The sequence below is a fragment of the Helianthus annuus genome, chromosome 13, assembly GCF_002127325.2.
Source record: "Helianthus annuus cultivar XRQ/B chromosome 13, HanXRQr2.0-SUNRISE, whole genome shotgun sequence".
In the NCBI taxonomy this organism is placed as follows: Eukaryota; Viridiplantae; Streptophyta; class Magnoliopsida; order Asterales; family Asteraceae; genus Helianthus; species Helianthus annuus.
Window position 1 is genome coordinate 156,198,546 of NC_035445.2, and position 17,363 is coordinate 156,215,908.

The following is a 17,363-nucleotide window of genomic DNA, read 5'->3' on the forward strand; positions in this document are numbered from 1 at the left end:
AAGTTTCAAAGATTCAAAACAAGTATCTATAATCAATTAGAAGTACAAGTTAGATTTACACATTCATACATAAAAAACGAGCAGGTCTACAATAGATATGGACAAGGTGTTACATAGGATCGAACTTAAGAGCGGTTACATGCCAGATGTAGCCGCTTTGTGACCGGAGAAAAAGAAAGGGGTCACAAACTCACGGTGATGAAGGGTGGGAGAGACGACGGGGTGGCTGAGAATTGAGAAAGTGGCTGAGACTTGAGAAACATAAACCCTAGTTTTTCTTCTTTTGTATTTGTGAATAACTGATGTAAAAAAAAGTGGCGTATTATGTAAGTGTATTAGAGGAAATGGGTTGGGCCTTATTAGACTAGTGGGCAAAATATATTAATAAATATATAGAGTTTTTTAAGTTTTCGGATTCGGATAATCCGATTATCCGAAAAAATTTAAAGTTAATATCCGAATCCGAAAATTCGGATTATCCGATTTTCGGATATCCGAAATTTCGGATATTTCGGATTCGGATTCAGGTTTTTTTGAACACCCCTAGTTGTTAAGGTGTTGAATCTTGAAGAAGATGGGGTTGTTGAAGATGGTTGTTGCTCACGTTGAATAATGTGAAGATGGGGTGGTTGTTTTTTTTAGTTAATATTTTTTTTTCATTTATTAATTGTGAAGATACATTAATTAAAATGTGAGTTGGATACTTGGATCATGGATATGTTAATTGTGAAGATACAAAGTGTATGATGATTGTTTGCGCAGACAGTATCAATTGATAAAAACAAACAGTCTTATATTTTCATCTTGTAGAGCTTCATACCATATCTTCCGTTGCAGACATGAAAATAGATTAAATCAGCTTTCAGACAGTTTATGTCTGCAAAAATAAACAGCACCTAAGAGCCAGTATAATGCGTAACCGTTCAGTGCAAATATTTGATCATTTCATATTAGAGTTGTTAACCATTCAGACTTAGTATAATGCTTGACCATTCAGAGGCAAATGTCTGAACTATTCAAACATATGTTCACGAAACAAACAGTCTGAATCATTAAGTACTAAATTAGTAAGAGGTGTGAGCTATTAAGAGCCTATTAAGAAGTAAACAAATAGCACCTAACTTTGAGTAGTTTTAAGAAAGAAAAGTGTTCGATTCATTTAGTTACTGGTGTAAATTGTAAAATATATTAACGATCAGACAAGCAACTTATATATATTCAGCATATCCATGATCCAGCAAATGTCACGCATCAAAAAATAAAATAAAATCAAAATTTTAAAAGGTGACATGAATTTCTGGGCAACTTTGACATTTAGTATAATGCGTTAGTTTCTCTGATCGTTAATATATAAGATGTTTTTAAAAAAACAAACATCACCAAGTGTTGAATTAGTAATAAGTCTGAACTATTAAGAGCCAGCATAATGCGTAACCGTTCAGTGCAAATATTTGATCATTTCAGATTAGAGTTCTTACTCATTCAGACTTGGTATAACGCTTGATTATTCAGAGGCAAATGTCTGAACCATTCAAACATATGTTCGCGAAACAAACAGTCTGAACCATTAAGCGGTAGATCAATAAGAGGTTTGAACTATTAAGAGCCTATTAAGAGGTAAACAAATAGCAACTAAGTTTGAGCACTTTTCATAGTGAGGAGAGAAATACTACACCAAAACTAAGTTTGTCCTTTATGTATGTCCAAAATTGCAGGCGATGTCCTTTATCTTTAAAATTGATGAGTTTTGTCCTTAATGTTTGCAAATCTTGCACGTTATGTCCTTTAAGGCAAACCCAGTTAATTTTTTTTGTTAAATCTGAGGCACTCAAGGGTATTTTAGTCTTTTTACCTCATTTATTTAATAGTATTTAAAAAATAAAACAAAATAATTTAAAATATTATTATTATTTTAACTATATATATATAACCTCCATCACCACCACCAGCACCCTCCACCGCCACCGCCACCGCCACCGCCACCACCACCACCCTCCACCGCCACTACCACCCTCCACCTCCTCTGCTACTGTTGCTTGCATCAAAAACCCCCATAAATCAAAAACCTAAATACCAAACCAAAACCCCCCAAAAATCCCCAAAACCAAAAATATCAAAAACCCCCAACAACAATTGATGATCAAGAGAAAAAAATGCATAGCAGCGGTTTCACTCGAATGGATTGCCAACAAGAATTGGGCGGTTGCCGACCAGAGGTCATCATCCAGAATCATCTGGTCATCATCCAGGCTAAGAATGACGTCGTTTGGTTTGTTTGAAACGAGGTTCGTGAAATCGGAATCTTCAACCGTTGAAAGAGAATTCAGGTTTGTGTAAACCTTTGGATAGAACAGATTCAGCACCACCACCACCACCTCTGTTCACCACCACCACTACCTCCGTTCACCACAACAATCGGTCAACACTTCACCACCGTCACACCTATTACAACCTCTCTATCACCATCGTTAGACCCACCATCACCACCCACTATCTCCACCATCGCCTGACCCACCATCACCACTCCACCTAGAACCCTAACCCCAACCTGCAACAACCCAAACCAGCAACAAACACCATTAAACCCCCACCCCCACTGGAACCCTAACCCCAAGAACCTGCAAACCGGTGAGGAACCCGTCGTCGGTCAGAGCCACGAGATGGAGAGCAGAGGTGACCCAAGGTGTGGGTGCGTGTGTGTTTGACCGGGAGATGAGGTGAAAGGGAAGTTAGGGGTTTTTGGTGGGTGTGCGACTGTGGAAGACCCGTCGCCGGGATTACGACCGGCACCGGCTCCGACCACCGGTAAGATGAGAGAGACGGTGTGGGTGTGCAGCACTACAGCTGTAATCGAAGAAGAAGGAGAAGAAAGGGGGGTTGGTGTGAAGTAAATATCTTTTCTGTAGTTACACAATAGTCCCTGAAGACAAATTCTTTTACACAATGGTCCCTGATGAGATGAAATGACAACAATCCCCTCATGTGCCTCAAATTTAACAAAAAAAATTAACTGCGTTTGCCTTAAAGGACATAACGTGTAAAATTTGCAAACATTAAGGACAAAACTCATCAATTTTAAAGATAAAGGACAGTGCCTGCAATTTTGGACATACATAAAGGACAAAACTTGTAATTTACTCTTGTAAAATATATTAACGATCAGAGAAGTAAGCAACTTATATATATTCGGCATATCCATGATCCAGCAAATGTCACACATCAAAAAGATAAAATCAAAATTTTAAAAGATGACATGAAGTTCTGGGCAGCTTTGACATTCAAGTACATTAATAATTTTATAAGTGAAATCTTTTTTATAAGGCCATGTGTAGTCATAAAGCCTCTTGTGGGGCGTTATGTGACACGTGTCGTGCCACGTCACACGGGGGCTTTATATCACTAGAGTCCGTAGTCATAAAGCCCCTACCCATCATTACCTAATTATTAATTTTCAATTTTATTAATTAATTATTAAAACCCTTAATAATTTTTGATTGGTCAAACAATTAAATCATTCTCACATCACGCCGCGAAAAGGATAGCGCCGCCCCCCATTTTCACCCCATAGCGCCGCCCGTCGCGGTGTGCGGGGCGCTATGGGGCGCTATAACCCAAAAAAAGCCCTTGTTCGCGCTCCACTACATGTGCTCTTAATTCAATTATTGTTTTGCAGACATCAGATCATCTCCCTAGGCTGTACCTGCCCTGCCGGCCGGCCCACACATGACACTTATTTTTTATTTACAAACTTTCTCCAAATATTTTAATAAAACAGTGCACTCTTATTTATTATTTACAAACTTCCTCCAAATCTAACTTATAATAAAAGAATTCAAATAATAGCACATGGTATTTTCTTCTTCAACCTCAAAATTTTTATTTATATTTATTTAATAAATTTCTTTTAATATTATCTACATATTAATTCATAACATTGGGAGGAATACTGATTTTTATCTTTTTATGATTTTGTCTTTTGTGTGTGTTTGTAATAAAACTTGATTTTTTTATAATTTTACCACAAAATTAAATGAGTTTATTTTTTTGTTTCTTTTGTTTTACGTTTTTCTCAGATTTGATCAAAGTTCGGTTGGTACTTAGCATTGTGTTTGGTGGTCACATTTGGTCCCTTACGTTTTTTTTACCCCGTCGACTTTCTAATACGTATCAGTATAAATTCTATTTTGACTACATTTTATGTCACGTGAGTCACTTGATGCTAGAAACTCGTGTTTTTATTTTATGTTTTTCCCGGTTTTGATAGTCGTTTGGTTGCTACTTAACATGGTTTTAAATCTTCGTGCAACGCTGGTAGTACGGTTTTACGCCCCTCACCGCAACGCGGGGGAGTAAGACTAGTTAATATTAATTAATAACCAATATATGGATATCACTTATTTTTATCCTTATCTTTATCTAAAATTAATAAATAACTTTAATTTTGCAATTTAGACCCTTTGCTTTTTACTTTTAATCCCAACTTTTTTTTTTCAATTTTGGTTCACCATACTTTTCATCTTTTCTAATTTTTTCGTTTCGTTCTAAATTTTGTAAGTTAACGCACCGCAACGTGCGTGTGGTGTTCAACATTTTTTTGTATTTTTTCCCGTTTGATTGGTCCGTCGCGTCACATCTATTTTTCTGTGTTTGACAAGTTCGGCCAACACGCGGGTCCAGGATGGACTTAGTTATTTTTTTTTCTAATGTTTACGTTTCGGTTTAATTTCTCATCAACGAGCGGGCGTGATTCAAAGATTTTTACGTCTGCTTTTCGCTCAGTGTTATTTTTTTCCCGTTTTTATTTATTTTGTTTTTACGAGTTTTTCCGATGTTTGTGGTCGCTGACAATAGTATAGTATTGCTTCTACTTAACACAATTTTATTACAACCGCTGCAACGTAAGGACTTAATACTAGTATTTTAATAAAATAATGGACTGTAGAATAGATGTATAACACAAGCTTCCTTTTATCTCTCTTTATATATACATAAACATATATAAAGGATCAGAGATGTGATAATAAGATTTTAGAGGTATCTAAGTAAGATGACCCTAAACAAATAATTTATATCTATTTAAAATAACAAAATGGTAAAAATTAATTTTACAACTCTTAGCAAGTTAAAAATAGTGACTCAAACTAAACCACTGTATAATTTTATATTTACATTAGACCCAAATTAATGTTCTATTTAACTAACTAATCTGTCCGAAAAAGGAGATCTTGAATACAAATCTGACCGACAAGAGACTAGTTTAGTGTTATTGGTGTAACATGGAGTATGACCATCATTTGCCAATTAAAAAAAAATATCAATAAGGATTGTGTCATGATTCACGGATATGATAAGAAAAATGTTGAAACCATTAATTACCGGTGTTAAAATTATTAATAATCAGAAAAGTTAAGCACCTTATTCAAATGTACCCACATCAAGCAAATATTATTTTATAATTTTATATAGACTTCAATTTTTAATTCAGCTAGTTGGATTAAAATAATATAAAATTTGAAAAAGAAGACGTGAAGTTTTGGGTAACTTTGTTATTTAAGTACCAAAATATACGTTACTGGTAGAAAAAAAAATATGAATTCAAATCAAGCAAATATTGTTTACTAATCCGATATAAACTATTAGGATTCTCTGCAATTTACGATATTGAAGGGGTATGGTCTCAGATCTCGCACAAGCATGGCTGCGAGTGACCATTACCCTTATCAAAAAACCCCCACTAGCAAGAATTTATCTGTGTCCATGCGGGCACGCACAGACACAACGTTCGAATCCAATCGGTCAAGGGATAAGAAGAAGACTTACCTGGTGTATGAAAACGGGTGTTATAGCAATGCGGCCCGGCACCGCATCCTATGAACATTTTCGTCACGACAAAGGATCTGAACAACAGTAACAGTCAACACAGGCGGAAATGCGGCATGGCACCGCATCCCGCATATGTCTTGACCGGAACAAGAACGCGACTACCGCGAACAGCGATGCGGTCCCGCACCGCATCCTGTCCACAAGGCAAGTGGTACTGACACCACAGAGCAAGTGGCACCAGCGACAGTCGCTTGTCAGTCCACACGTAGGCAGCAGACTGACACCGCAGTAGGACGTGGCATCACCACCGTAACCGACAAGCCTGGCCTACCTACGAAAGGCGGTGTGTCGGTCTAGCTACTCAACTACCCTCCTTCACTCCTCGGCTATAAATACCCATCCTAAACCAGGTTTGAGGTATCTCTTCACAACTCTCTCACTACTACTACTATCACACACTTTGCTTCACAAGCAAATTACTGATTCTCACGTCGGAGAGTGGTAACAAGGAGCACCCCCACCCCATCCTCCTTGTTACGAGTCACAGTTTGTTTCCTTGTGCAGGAGATCAACCAGCGGGCGAACCAGCCACCGATCCTCGGAAAGAAAGGATTAACCCTACTTGACGAGACCAGTGAATTAACCTCCCTTGGTTAACCATTGTTTCATCATTGGCGCCCACCGCTACTCTTAGCACTTTTTCCACATCCTTTTCTTTCTTGAGATCATGTCTGATCGTCTAAACAATACTATCAGGGACAGCCTGAACCCCGCAAACCCAGGGCCTGTGGGGACCGCTCCCCCAGCCCCAAATACTGGCCACATTGGCACATCCACACAAGGGGGCATTCCCCCCACATTCGCAGCAGATCTTTCACAGTATGCTTCTGTTATACCCACAGGCATGGACCTTCATGCCTGGTATTACCAACAACAAACTATGTTGGCCGCAACATACAATAAAGCTTGCGCTGAGGCGCATATTCGTGGCGGTCCCACACCCGCACCACATACCCCTGCGGGTCGTATCTTGCAATACGACGGCAGGGCCCTCACTCACCCAGCATCCCGAAGTAGGCATGAGGACCGTGGGTCCTCCTATTGTGACGTCCGCATACTCGGTGGGGACGATTCCACATATGGGTCCCGCCGTAGAGGCCCAATACACAGCCGCCTAGGCCCTCATGGCGATTACAGGTGACAATCTACAGCACACCGTGGCTCCGGCATCCACAACCGTTTAGGACCTTAGTCCCATAACGAGGGGTATGTGTGTACCGACCCGGACGACCATACATATTGCGGGGAATCCCACAAAACCAACAGTCGACCGGTAGGGCACAATTATGTTCCTCCCACTGAACCCCGCACTACATACCTCCGCGTTGCTAAGCGCAATCAAAGCCAGCCCTACAGGCCAAGATCCGCAGCCGCAAACTTCAAATTTGTCCCGAAGATTGCCCACACTGACGTCACAACGACCAAACTCCCACTCACAATTGGGAAATACAATGGTTCATCTGACCCAGATGACCACATGAACATTTTTACAGGCGCTGGGTGTAACGGCAAATGGGACGAGGCCACGTGGTGCCATTTTTCCCCCAGAGCTTTACCAGTTTGGAAAGGGCCTGGTTCGATCCTTTGCTAATGGGATCACTGGCTTCATTTGAACAGCTGCAAGAAAAATGTCTTGCACATTTCAGCCAGCAACGACGTTATAAACGCGATTCCAAGGACGTCATAAACATCTGGCGCGGAGACAACGAAAGCCTAGAGTCGTTTGTCATCAGCTACAAAAAAGAATGCCTTGAGATCGGCGGGGTTGCAGATCAAATGGCACGCAACCATTTCACTCGAGCCGTCAAGGACGATGAAATGGTCATGACCATCTCAGGCAAGGAGGGCTTGCCAGAAAGGTAGGACGACGTCATGGCCGTTGTCAAGACGTGCGCCCAAACTCAGCGGTCTCTCAAAACACACACCACAAAGGCACAGCCCCAGGCGGAAGGACAATCCTCCCACCCAGACTCCAAGCGCAATAATAAGCGCAACCGTGATACGTGGAATCGCGGTAGCGATTCCAAACCGTACGTCCCACGCAATCACCAGCCCGATGCAAGGGCAACGATCAATGCCCAACGCGACAACCGGGCATCCAAGAAGGAATCTCGGGACTGTAATTGGACCGAGATCAACCGGTCGCCAAGTGACGTCCTTCTCACAGACGCACAATTCTTGCGACCGGCCCAACCAATGAAGTCTAAAAAGAACCAAGAACTCGCGCTTTACTGTGAGTATCACAAGGACTCAAGCCACACAACCAACAACTGCATTAGTCTCCGACTGGAGATTGAGCGAGCCCTGAAGGAGGGGAAGTTGCAACACTTGTTGCTAGGTGCGCAAAAACAAACCAAGCGCATCACCCCCCACAACGAGGGCACCTCCACAGGTAAAAGGACCATGTATGTGGCCTCAACCCACATGATCAATGGAGGATGTGGAAAGCCGCCCAAGGCGGCAAGAAGATCAGACAACGTATGTGTGTAAAATGCAACATATAAATTACATCAAATGAGGCATAAAACTAACCCTTTTTAAGTACTAATGTTGGAAAAAGTGTACTTTTGTCTTCCTTTTGTATTTTCAGGATTAAATGAGCTCAAATTAACAAAGGAAGCAAAAAGACAGCAAAATCTGACATAAATACAAGAAAAGGAACAAAAGTGGATTGCCCGACCCCTCGACAGCATCCTCCCAAGCAAAACAGAGAAGACAGGAGACTGAACATGCCCCGTGCTCAGCGAGCACGGGGCCGTGCCCAAGAAGCAGCAGAAAAGACAACCCTGTAGAAGATTCCATTGCCCACCACGGGGCCGTGCCCAGTGAACACGGGGGCGTGGCCAAAGTACTGCAAGCGCATTTATTGTAATTGCGAATTACAATTAATGAAGAGAGAGAGAGTGTCAGACGGGCACGAGGCCGTGCCCAGGCTTCTGTTCAGCCTATAAATAGGAGTGCTTGGAGCCATTGCAACTCATCCCTTGGCACATCACCTCTCTCACGCTTCATCCACCACCCACCACCATCACAACACCATCATCCATTGTCCATCATAGAGTGTGTGAGTCGTCTCGGGATCCAAGATTGATCGTAAGAGTTCTTGACAATCAAGGCCATGTTTGCCTAAGTCTCTTACATCACTTGGTGAAGACAAGTGTTTAGTATAATACTTTTTATTTTTAATCTTTTGCACTTCTTAATTGGTTTTGTATTAATGACTTTAATAACTAGTTTCTTATGTTGAAGGTGATTCTTCCTTATCGTTTGTCTGTGGTGTCTTGGCATTATTTTACTGTCTATATAAAATAAAAGATTTTCACCATTCATATCTCCACGGTCTATATGGAGGTATGTTGGCTACCTGGTGGGGGGTTAAGGGAACGGTTTGGTAAGAGTCTTGCCCTTGTTCAGCGTTTAGAGGTCCTGCAAGGGACCTGGGTCAAATTTAGTAGGACCTCCTTCAATACCCAAAGGTATTGGATGGCGGGGGTCCAAACTCTTTGATCCCCTCATAAGTTAACTACTATTAATACTATAACCCGGCTATTTAGGACTGTATCCCTGCTGACTCAGACTACTTAGTCGAGGGTAATGTCACCTCCAAAAGAGGGGCCTACCATAATTTGAATTAATAACTTAATTAATTATCTTTCAATAATCCGACCCTTTAGGATTGTATCCTTGCTGACTCAAACTACTGGGTTGAGGGTAACGTCGCCTTCAAAAGAGGGGCCTACTACAATAACTAAGATAATCTCTTAAACAAGTGCAAAAGTGCGAAAATAATCAAAGGTTATACTAACACACGAGTCGGATCCAAGTGATTCATCTTGTCTATCTGTTTTTATTTTATTTTATTTTTCATCATTTAGTTAGTTTTATTTTCTTAGTTAAAAATCTTTTTCTAACATTTTGATTTGATTAGACGTTGAGGATAAACCGGTACTAAAAGCTCTTGTGTCCTTGGACGACCTCGGTATCTTACCAACACTATACTACGTCCACGATGGGTGCACTTGCCCATATGTGTGTTTAGTGTTAGTAAATATCGTGTTTTATAAATTTAAAACTTGGCTAAAGTGTAAAAAAGGGCTTAAAATATATACTTAAATCATATACACACTTACGCACATCACAACGACTAGAAAGACGAACAAGTCATCTTTCCAAAAGTCCGAGGCGGATCGCGCGATAGGCGCGCCGTCGTTATTACAGGCTACCTGGCTCACTACTGCACGGAGCGATTATTCATCGACCCGGGCAGTACTTCTGACGTCATATATGAGCAATGCATCAACCAGTTTGATCAGGAAGACAAGGATCAGTTGCAGCCGGTAGATTACCCTTTGGCCGGATTCGCGGGGAGACCGTATTCCCCCTGGGCCAAATTACTTTCCCCGTGCGCCTTACCAACGGAAGGCACACGCGAACGGAGGAGGTAAACTTCATGGTTTTACCTCACACCTCCCGATACGACGTACTCCTCGAGCGCGAGTCCCAAGGCGATTTCAACATGATTACCTCCGTCCCCCACTCTGCCATCGATTTCCCAACCGAAACAGGGGTCGCGATAATCTATGCTCGCAGGGAGGTTATGTCCACGGACGAGCCACGTCTGAAAAAGGCGGCAAGGCTCACCCCCAGCACCCAACCGGAGAAATGAGTTCTTAACGCAAGACACCCAGAACAAACGGTCACGTTGGGTCATGCCTTGTCCAACAACACCAGAGCGCGCCTGAAGCAACTCCTCTTCAGGAACCAAGATATTTTCGCATGGACACCCGCAGACATGAAAGGGGTACCACGTGAGGTGGCGCAACATTTCTTGAATACCCTGCCAGTTATCAAGCCGGTGATCCAAGGCCAACGCCACCTTGGGTCCGCAAAGAACGAGGCGATGTACGAGCAGGTCAAAGAACTGCTCTCCGCAGGCATCCTGCGGAAAGTGAAGTACCAGACTTGGTTATCCAACCCAGTCATGGTAGAAAAACCAAACGAAGGCTGGCACATGTGCGTCGACTATAAAGATCTTAACAAGTCCTGCCCCAAGGATTGTTACGCGCTTCCAGAGATCGACGAGAGAGTCGACAACCTCACCCCGTTTCGATGGAAGTACTTCCTCGATTGTTACAAAGGCTATCACCAAGTGCAGATGGCAATCAAGGACGAAGATAAAACGGCATTCCGCACGCCATCAGGAATTACTGTTACACAAAAATGTCGTTTGGTTCGCGCAACGCGGGCGCAACCTATCAAAAATTGATGAACGACACTTTTGGTGATTAAATCAGCAAAAGTGTCGAAATTTACATGGACGACCTAGTCGTCATGAGCATGGAGGAGGATATTATGCTCAACCATATCGACAGAACATTCCAAACTCTGCCCGGCACCGCATCCTATGAACATTTTCGTCACGACAAAGGATCTGAACAACAGTAACAGTCAACACAGGCAGAAATGTGGCATGGCACCGCATCCCGCATATGTCTTGACCAGAACAAGAACGCGACTACCGCGAACAGCGATGTGGCCCCGCACCGCATCTTGTCCACAAGGCAAGTGGGACTGACACCACAGAGCAAGTGGCACCAGCGACAGTCGCTTGTCAGTCCACACGTAGGCAACAGACTGACACTATAGTAGGACGTGGCATCACCACCGTAACCAACAAGCCTGACATACCTACGAAAGGCGGTGTGTGTCGGTCTAGCTACTCAACTACCCTCCTTCACTCCTCGGCTATAAATACCCATCCTAAACCAGGTTTAAGGTATCTCTTCACAACTCTCTCACTACTACTACTATCACACACTTTGCTTCACAAGCAAATTATTGATTCTCACGCCGGAGAGTGGTAACAAGGAGCACCCCCACCCCATCCTCCTTGTTACGAGTCACGGTTTGTTTCCTTGTGCAGGAGATCAACCAGCGGGCGATCCAGCCACCGATCCTCAGAAAGAAGGGATTAAAACTACTTGACGAGACCAGTGAATTAACCTCCCTTGGTTAACCACTGTTTCATCATATATCAATCATGTACGTTATGATATTGGTTTTGTTTGTACTAGTGTTATACTGGAACTTGGCATATAGCAAGGGAAGTAGATATGTCAAAGGGGTTACTGACACGTATTTTACATCGCGGTTGAAAAACCATGAATAGCGGTACCGGTACTCATATTGTTTGGGCGGTATCTGTTTGATTTCTTACGATAGTATTATCGTACCAATGTTGTTTGGCATGTCGAGAAACCAATTAAAAATGAAGGCGGTACTGATACCGATGTTGTTTAAATGATACCAAATTAGTTTTCATGGGAAGGAAAAAAATCAACTCTACATATTTGATTTTTCGAATAAAACTTTTATGAAGTCATATACAAAATAAGCATGTAACGTAACGTATATTCGAAATTTAGAAAAAAAAATTATGCTATACGGCTAAAATAACAAAAAAAAGGGTAAGCATATCACTGTACATTAAAAAAAAACTAAACCGCGGCGTAACTTTAATGAGATGTATCCTTATGCTTTGATCATTTGTGCATTGTTTTGGAATAAACCTCATATAGAGATGTTGACAAAAAGAAGCATGTCACAAAGACATACTTGGAATTTAATAAAATATCATATCGTAAAATTATAAATGAAAAACAGAATATGTTTACAAGTAATTAAAATAATAAATTCAAAAGATATTAAAAAAGCTATGTCACCGACATAGCTTTTTAATATTTTTATGAATAACTTAATACTTAACAGTGTATTCAAATGTACCCTCCTTCAAGCAAACACGCAAATTTTAAACGTGCGTTGGGCAGGAATTTGATTGGTATCGGTTTGGTTATTATATGGTATCGGAAAGGTACCGACACTCGATAGCAGTTAAAATATAAAAGCCAAAAAATAAAGTCATAATATGTCCAAAAGGATATCGACACATATCTTATGTCAAACGAACATTATAATAATGAATATCAGTAATGATTTTGATAGTACCGATACCGATGACCATGTTGTTTGGTCAGAAAGGATGTGGTAACGATATTGTTGGGATGATATCCCTTCGGTCCGTAACATGTCGGTTCGGAATGTCATGGTAAAGATAAAAAAAATAAATTATATTTCACCAGTTCAATTTTGAACAAAACTTTTACGGATAAGCACGTCGCAACAATATATTCAGAATTTTATAAAGCTTACACTATATTATTAGAATAACTAAATAGGTAAACAACGTCAATTATAGAAAAAAAATTAAACGTGTGTTAGTTTTAATAACACTTCGATTACTTTTACATTACCACTAACAACTCTTTCAAAAAAAATTTACATCGAACGTATTTTCACTTTAATTCGTTTAATTTTTATATTTAATATTAGTGTAAGGGTATGTTGGCAAAGTTAGATAGATCATTAATTGGTAGTGTTTCTTTTTAATAGCTAACTACATCAAATTTCTAACTTATTTTCAAAAAATGTTTTTTCAAAGAAGAAAAAAATTAAATAAAAGTGTAGTATAAATTACAAGGTGTGTAGGATGAATTACGAGCTGTGGAAGATAAATTTTAAAACGTGTAGGATAAATTTTGATGTGTGTAGGCAAAAAGTTTAGTGTGAAGGATGATAGTCTTTATCACTATTTAACTAGTAAAAGATAATAATAAATGAGATGCGAGAAAAACTATTTAATGTTTTATAATTTTACCCTTGTTTATTTTTATTCTCAATTTAACTTTTTCTCAAATGAACATCCCCATGTATATATATAGGCAAAATGTAGGATACAAATCCCCTAATCGTACATTACGTACGCGATCCCCACAGCCATACATTGAATTTAATTAGATAAGGGTATATCGGACATTCTGTTCGATCATCTGAGGGCTAATTAGGGAATTCCGTCAACAAGGAAGCAGACTACGAGTTCGTTTCAAAACCGTCTATCTAATTATTGTTCGTATCCATTCGATTTGTAAGTTTTTTAATTGATTCCTATACCGAACACACATTGACGATACCGAAAATGCTGGATTCGTAATTTAGGATGTTTATTTTGGGTTTTTCATCATAGGTCACTGTTGAGGTATGGGTTGTATTTGATTTGAAGGTGTTTTCATGTTATTAGATTGTAAAGAGGTTGAAGATAAGATGGTTCTGGGTTTTTTGGTGAGTTTAACATATCCCATGTGTTGTTATTAAATATCGCATGTGTTGTTTTTACCATATCCCAGGTATTAAAGATTTGATCATATGAATAATTTCGCATGTTTAACTTTGGTCATCTCGCACACAATAAAGTTTTAACATGTAATTTCGCATGGTTAAGTTGGTCATTTCGCAGACTGAAAAGTATTTAACATATTTAGCTGAATATTTCGCATGCTTTAAAGGTAATTATATGTAATTTCGCACAGTGTATTTTATAATTCAGTTCAATAATTCAAATCAAGTAATTCAGTTCAATAATTGATATCAATAATTCATATCAATAATTTTACAGTGCGTTTTTCTTTTACTATAAAGTTTATCTTTTTATCACCATTTCAAACCACTTATATCTTATCCTATTAAAAAATGGCAGACCTCCCAACATCCTCTTCTGAATCAAGTATCAAACAGTCTTTGAGAAAAAGGATTCAGGAATAAATTCAAGAGGATCGATCATGTCAACAGATGCTGGAAACCAACATTTCTCGTGTAACAGAAAACATGAAGAGAAGACAAGAAATTGTGAACTTGCTTTCTCAGATGCAAGTGAGTAGTCTTCAAGAAATTGCTGTAATGTTCATGGTTGATCTGGGTGAGAGGGATGAGAAGCAGTTGAAAGAGTTGGCAGATGCAATAACTATCTTAAGATGCTCGATGGAGATGAAAATGAAGTTCCTTTCATCTTTTGAATGAACTTGTTTATTTTAGTGCTTTAATTAATAATTCGCATGTTGTGTTATGGGATGGGATTGATTTCGCATGTTTATATTCCCCATTTTGCATATTTTAAGCAATCCAGTGTCAAACATGTGATTTTATACATAATATATGCGAAATTAAAAACATTAATGTAATCTAACAAGTCTAAATATGCAACAGAAATTCAACATCAAACAAGTCTACTAGTCATTTCCAATAAATGCTTTCAACCTATCTGGGATTATTTTGTCCAAATCTTTCATATACTGTTCTCTGCCCGGCCTTTTATCGAAAGCATTTGAAAGTTTCATTATTTTTTGACGCTCCACGATGTGTTCGGATAGAATGATTTTACTTAGATATATGTGCCTCAGGAGATGAAGTTGTGAATTCTGTCTGTTGTTTACTTCATTTTCTTTCACAAACCCAGTCACCCATGGTGTTTTCTCTCCTTTGTATGTTTCCATGTGACGCATCCTAAACACTCCACAGTCTATATCGTTATTCTCCGTCCTCCATTCCATCACTTTTCTTTCTATCACTGATGTTTCAAGTGCTTTTATAGCCGGTGTTGGTTTTAAGGCCTTTTCTAGGTATAAAACCAATACCCTTCTCTGTAACATAGCGACATTGTGTTAGTAGCTTTTACATAAAAAATAACATGTATATGAATAATTTTTTATGTTACCAGTGTGTCTGGAAGCCCCTTGTATCTTTCCCCAAACTCTTGTTCAGCTGCTGAATTGTCAATCAGCTCAATTTTGCCGGTTTTCAAGTGGAAGCACAAGACATAGAAGTGGTCACCTTGAAGTACCGGAAGAAACACCAAGTCAACCGAATCAAGTTTTTTTACCTCATATTTCAGTATTATGTCTTCTAAATTTGAAGCAAATACGTTTAGACGTTGGTTGTCTATGTATTTCTCCTCGTTTTACATCATATCTGGCTGTATGTTATGTAATTAGAATCAAGGTTAAGTAATGTATTACAAGAGATTTGTACATGCGAATTTAGTACATGCAAATAATGTGTGATAATTTTTCACATGCGATTTGTATATATACTGTATGCGAAATTACAATAGTATGCCAAATGTTCTTTTGTTTTTACAGGAAAACTATCCACTATTCTACATGCGATTTAACTATAATTAGCATGCGAAATCATTGAATATGCATTTTTTGTTTTAATTTCAAATGCCAAAATGTTTAGAAAAACATACCATCATTGTGCTAAACAAGAAGAGTCTGTATGGTGATGATTTTCTATCCCTCTTCTCCTCTTCAAGGTTGAGAACATCCACAAATGCATCTATTCCGTTTGATGCTACGTACTGAACCCTATAGAAACTTTCAAAGATACCTTTGTATGTGGAAACCCCTGTTTTTGATCGGTAAAATACATCCCTACTAGGCAAAAATTAAATAATAAATATTTTGTGTGTATATATTTAGATGTTTGTTAGTTGATATAATTGTTTTACTTACTCTATGTTTGCAAATGTAGCAAATGTGTATCGGATCACACTCAGTTCTTAATTCAAGAGTGCTTCGTGCATGCTTACCACTCTGTTGCAGAAAAGGGAACAAAATGCTTCACCAAGTTCTGTACATCTTTTCTCATTTCGAATTTTGGCGGCTTCTATTGTCTTATAAAGGAGTTTATTTAACCCCTTTGGTATAACTTGTTTTGGAACTTGATTTGGTTTTGAGTTTTTTCTCCCCCTCCCTGGTTTTTTTTCCTTTTTTTCTTCCATGCTCGGTCCCATGCTCAAAAGCAACTCAACTGATTGTAATTCCCCAGCCGTCACCTGAGGGCATTCCACTTCTGGTTCCTTCTGAACTTCGATACCTGAATCGGTTTGTTGAGGGTCTTTCTGTGTAGTTTCTCCTAAAGAAACTGCTTCCACTTCTGGCTCCTTTTCTTGAACTTTTTCTTGAATTTGTTGTGTAGATTCGGCTAAATTCACTGTTTCTTCCATACTAGTTTCGTTTTCACCACTTTCTGCAGGCCAGAGTAAGTTAAGAAATATAATATTTTGTTCTTTTTAATTTTTTTTTCTAATATATAGTGTTTTTTTACCTTTGACAGGTGGTTTGTAAGCGTATACACCAGTTTCGACAATTTGAATGTTTGCAATAAGGGTGTCTGTCACTCCTCCATCTTCTTTATTTCTCAATCCTTCATCATCTGGCTGCGGTACCCCTATAGATACAAATTATTGAATTTTAATACATCAGAATCAAAATCACATGGTATACATGACATTGCATGCGAAATCAAATGTGAAGTGTATGCACGAAATCGCATGTGTATTTTTAAGGTATCACATGTGTATAGGAAATAGTGATTTTTTACATAAGTTTGCATGTGTTAATTTGAAATCGCATGTTTTACCTTCTGATGTCATTTGTACCAAAACATTGGATATTACTTGTTGAGCTTCTTCATTCTGTCTACTTTCTTCGTTTGTAGTATCTTCATGATGAACTTCAGAAGCTGCATTTTCAGGCTGTTGATGAACATCAGAGGGTGCAGTTTCAGGCTTTTGAACCGAATCAGGC